Source organism: Melitaea cinxia, chromosome 8 (assembly GCF_905220565.1).
Source record: "Melitaea cinxia chromosome 8, ilMelCinx1.1, whole genome shotgun sequence".
In the NCBI taxonomy this organism is placed as follows: domain Eukaryota; kingdom Metazoa; phylum Arthropoda; class Insecta; order Lepidoptera; family Nymphalidae; genus Melitaea; species Melitaea cinxia.
Window position 1 is genome coordinate 8,973,418 of NC_059401.1, and position 6,008 is coordinate 8,979,425.

Sequence of the window (6,008 nt, forward strand, 5' to 3'; positions counted from 1 at the left end):
GAAAAATTAAAAAATATTGTAATTTTTTTTGAAACATGTAATTCTGTTGGTGGTTCTTATTAAATAAATAAATAAAATTAATATGAATCTCCATAGTTGCGCTTTCAAAAGTTCTTATAATTTAAATGCAGTCATTTGCAGGTATCACCAAACTACCTCTGAGGAGATTTTTATATACAAGATTTATGTATATATATGTATATATATATTGTATACCTATATATACATACTTTTTTAACATAAAATAAATTTATTTGTAACTAAACTGAATTAGTGGTGAATTAATAAACTTTGCCTTAAGAAGAAAACATTGGCGAAGTCTAACAAAAACATATTTGTCCTTCCTTCTCGTCTTTAAACAATACTGTACTGTATCTTTTATAAAAATAATGTAATAATAGACGTACATAATCTTAATGTAAATTTAATGCAATTGTAAGTTTATCTTAATTATTAATAGCATTTTGAAGAGAGTCTCAAGCGCTACCGTCATGCTTATCGTAGCTGAGTCAAATAATGAATATTTTTTCAAGAATAATTAATATTAGCTTAGTTTAGAAACAACAAAACAATGTCACACATTATTTTGAGTTTAAAACAAGGTTGGCATACGTTAATTGTTAACGTATGATAATGCATTGTCAACTATGTTGTAACCATTTTTTTCTGTTTGAAATTTTATTTAGGTAGGTATATATACTAAATATAAAAGTAAACTTTATATATAACATTAAACAATTTATAAATTAAAACTAGCTGACCTAAGAGATACTGTTCTGTCTTGCAAATTATCAAACAAGTGAAGTTAAAACTATTATTGTTTTGCTATTGTATTTTAAAATTTTTAAATTTCCTGCGGAGCTTTTCGAATTTTTCATTCCGTAAGTAGTGATTTAGTAGTTCATTTTAACAAAGTATTTGAAAACTTTAAAATAATCAGATCTGGCCCAGACGTTTTTGAGTTGAACGCTTAACAATTCATTTGGCAATCTATTTCCATTTCTAAAGACTATAAGCAAAAATATACATTTATATAAAATTATAATTGTTTTTTTTTTTTTAAATAAAATATAATATTTAATATATGTAAAAATTATAAATAATTTATTAATTCATAAAGTACACCGGGGAAGACAGATTCAATTATTATAAAGATGAAGACACTGTAAAAGATAACCAGGTACTAATTATAATAATCTCTCTGAGCTTCCGATTCGTATTGCTAGTTAAACGAGTTTCCGTCAAACGTCGATTACCATCCAAAACTTGTTTGCGAATTAATCCCGTTACCTCCGAATCCACTGACCCAGAGACAATGTGTGATGATGTGAAACATCACTTTCACCCACATTCGTCAAATGCAGGTCAAACATCTAGAAAAACATTGATAGGTATCTGGTTTCTAAGCATTGGTAACTTTCGTTAGGCATATTGTACAGTAGTAGTGAAATTAAATAAATATGTTAATAAGCTGACCCAAAAAAAAAAAAAAATAAAGAGAAAAAAAGCAACTTTGTCAAAAGTAAATTATCTATTCGTCTCTAAGTTGTATTTTTATTTTGTTTTCTAAAACCAATTTTTTACACCACCTACATAATAATGTTACCGTTACACTGGCTTATTAAAATAAACAACCGACTTGTGTCGGTGAAACCAATATAAAGCTATCGTCAAGATTTCTTAAAAATAGTATTTATCTGAAAGGACAGTTTAAAATTAATAAATTATCGTTGATAATTTTAAAGTAGAAAAAAATATTTTTTTTTGTTGTTACAAAAAATGGCTATTGTATAGTGTGTAGTTAAATCTTCTTTTTCTGCTTTGCGTTATTATTTCCGGCTTTTAATGCCAGGGCCTGTCTTTCAACTAACTCTTCCCTTTTTGCTCAAAAACGGTACCCGTGATTTAGTGTAAAATTATTGACAAATGGTAACCCACATCCAAAACTTTCTGTTTTCTAAGAGTTTGTTTAGCTACGTGTTATTGGCAAGCGTATAATAACATTCATTCTATACAATACCAACCACTTTCAATAACGCTTGTACATGTTTAAGGATCAGAAATGCATCGATGAATAACGGAAGACGCTTGTACCGTTGTCGCGAGGTTGAGAATATTTATAGCTACTTAAAATTTTATAGAAACTTCGGATGCTATATTATTACATATTTAAAAATAGCTTTTAGAAGTAAAATTTATTTTGACTTTGGAAATAAGCTAGTGAAGGCTTGACGAGAGCGTTACGAAAAGTGTAATAGGGCGAGACGAACGCAAGTTGAGAGGGAGATATAAGTTAGTAAAGATATGGATGAATGTCTGCCACTATTTCATACAAAAACTCTCAGTCAAATAGTAATGAAACTTGGTACGTAGATAGATGGAGATTCAGAATAAAACATAGGCTCCTTTTTTATCTTGATATTCCCAAGGGATCGAAAATTAAGCGGGTGACATAGCGTGGCATAGCTTGTATATAAATAATTCTTATGCATGGAATTTTAAAGTCGAAGATAATAAATATATGTCATCTACGCAGTGTATGGTTGTAGGACTGGATATAGGCCTTCGTTTGGGCTTACGACTCCTTCCAACAGGACTTGTTATGATTATAGTGTCTGGTCTATTTTAAGTTTTAATAGCCAAGGTCGCACCTTCGGTCTAGCACGTCGGTACTTAGTACCTTTTTGACTATCTGCAAAAATGTATTAATAATATTTTTCATCGGAAACATTATAAGGTGTATTAAACTCATTAGGCTAAAAGAATTTACTAACAAGAGCATCGGTCATAATAAAGTTTTTATGATCTAAGATATTTTTAATGCTAGTTCTACATACAACGATGTAAATACCTATATATGTACTATATATAAATCAACATAGCTCAGATCGGGGGTAACGGTAAATTCAATAATAATAATTAACCAGAATGGTGGTTGAGACTTAAAGAAAAATTATGCGTGGCTGTTTATTCACTGTTCTAGTTATTAATATAAGCATTTACATCCATATAAGAACGGAATGTTAGTGAAAGAAGACTAATTAGTGACGAGTAAAAATAACACTTGTAGCAAATTTGTTTGTATTGTATATTTGTTGTGACTAGACTTGATATAGTGCAGTTTTAATACCTGTTTTCAAAAATAAATGACAATTCTTACTGTACTTTTTATATGTGTTTCCTAAGAATATAAAAGTTATGAAACTTTTATATTCTTTATTGTCACTGGGTGTATCAATTTTGATGACCCCTCTTTTATTTTTTTATTTATTACAACTTTATTGCACACAAAAAGAAAGATATAATTTAGAAACATTAGATACAAAGAAAAGTATGCAAAGGCGGCCTTATCGCTTATAGTGATCTCTTTCAGGCAACCTTTAATGAAAGTAGTTTAGTAAAAATGTGCCGGGAAGAGTGCGCAAACAACAATTCAAGTTTGTTATACATACTAAAGAGAACTTAAAATACTAACATAGTTTTATAATATAACATTAATAGATCAAAAGATGCATACATAATTAATGGTTGACCCTTTTTTCATTCGAAAGCTGGTATTTGTCATGTGGTCCCGTTTTGATCGAGGTCTGACGAGTAGCTTTTGAGCTATCACTAATAACGCATATTAGATTTCTCATTTTATTACTTGTTGATATAATTTGATATTGATCGTAATTGTTTTAATTTGTACGATTTTATTTTTGTGTTACCCACACATTAGGAAAAACTAAACATTTTTTAATATCATACCAAAAATCGACCGTTCCAGCGGGGATCGAATCTGCATCTCCGACTGACCATGTCGGTGCTCTAGCCAATTAAGCTATGGAATGATTTATCCGCTAGACCGAAATTTTCGATATGATGATTTTCCATTCACGCCACGGTCGCTTAGACCGAATATTAATATTTAATGTTTCGTAATTGTTTTTTTTATTCATTTGCGAGCAATCAGTTGTTTATGCGAAAAAAAGAAAATTTGTCTTTATAATTATTTGAAAATAATTGCTTAACAAATATTAATCATCTTTGCGAGGGACGGTTCCAAGAAAGAAAATAACATTTCCCCGTTGAATCGTAGTCCCTATTATTATATATCCCTATATATGTGCAATCAATGAGCCAGTATTCATGTCACTCGTGGAGTAAACGACTATTGGTTGATTGATTGATTGATAGATTTCTTTTGTAAACGTGTGAGTTGGTGCGCAAGTGCTATAGCATCCCCGCGATCCCGCCATAAGCGCGACGGAGGAACACCCCAGGAGATGCAGTTGGAGTCGGATATACCCCGCGGTTACCCTGGGTCGTGGGTATCCATAAGGGATTTCCCCTGGGTCAACGAAAAAGGGTTACTTATTAGCAAAACAAAGTTAAAGAGTGCGAAGCCGCGCGCATAAAGAAATTGGAAAATAATTGCAAGGAACATCTGCAGTCCCATATTTAAACTGAAGAAACAATTTAAGTTTATTACGGAACGTTTATCTTATAAACAGTATTTTTTTATGTGCAGATCGCAATTGATTGATAATATTTATGAGTCCTTGTATGTTAATTACATGTAAATTGTGGTATATTGAAGAAAAGGCACGCATAATAGTTCAGGTAATTAATTGATCAGGAGTTAAGATGATGACAAGGGATTAATTATAAAATAAAAAGTAGAGCGTTCAAACAAATAATACTATTTTACTTTTTACGTCAATTATAACTAAATTACATACAAAAGTAAACTGGTATATACATAATCATTTTAATAATCAAATTAATTATTATAAGATAGTAGAAATTATATAGTTGCTAAGCTGACAAACACCTTAAATATCAGAGATTTTTTTTTACGTAACAACATTTAATGCCGGTTAAAGTTATTATCGATGAACGCCGGTTGCATGCACGAAAAAAGATGACTCATTGTAGCGATACGCTCATTGTACGCTTGCGCCGCATCTATGTATCTTCCATTCGATTGGCCTATGCGTCCGAGGAGATGTTTTAGTATGACGTTGTCAGGTTAAACTATCGTCCGTAAACCAACTTTATAGACAACCTTTTTTTTTAAATTACTTGAACATACTATGACAGGCTCAATTCATAATTATAATAAAAACCCAAAAAAATTACAACGAACAATAAAGACCTCGATTACTCTCCAGGCGGTAGCATATTAAAAATACTATTGACTATGCTCGTAAAAATGTTTAACGCCCATTCATGCTGGTCGTATTAAAATCGTGACTTTTATTTTTAATAGCATACAATAAAGCTTTAATGCTTTTTTTTTAAATTATATCCTTCTTTGTCAAAGAATTCGAGAAATTGTAATGAGTACTATAAGTAGGTATTCTTTGTAATTAACCTCTAATAGATCAAATTCAGGTGTAGGCTAGATGGGGATTGCGGAAAACCGGGATGTCTGGCGCGAAGGAAGGCCTATGTCCAGCATTGGACTGCAATAGGCTGAACTGATTGAACTGACAGATCAAATTCAAGTTAGATTCGCTTGTTGTGTATTCTTAATTTTTGTAATTCTTCCTTTTTTGTAATTCTTCTTTATTAATACTTTAAAATTATGAGACAATTCTTTTTATTAATAAGTAACTAATTTTAAATATAGTATTTTAAATAGTCATGACATTGTAAAATGTTAAAAATTGGGTTAATTGTTGTTATGCTTACATAAAGGCGACTTGACTTAGATTTGTTTTAAAAAGAAATCTCTAAACATATGAATTATCTTTCGTAATTCATAATGTGATATTTACTTATACTTACTTAACATAAACTTAAGCATTAACATATTAAGTTGTGAGTTCTAATATTTTTATTTACAAAAAAAAAAAAGTTTAACGGTAAGTTCCAAAAACAAAAGCATCTTTAAAAGGAAAACAATTATCGCCGTAGTAATGGTAGTAATCAGCTTAAATGTTTGCGTTTAAATAGTCCGACGACCACATAGCGGTATTTCAAGTGCACGGCAAAGGCATGTAAAGCTACCACTCTATCGG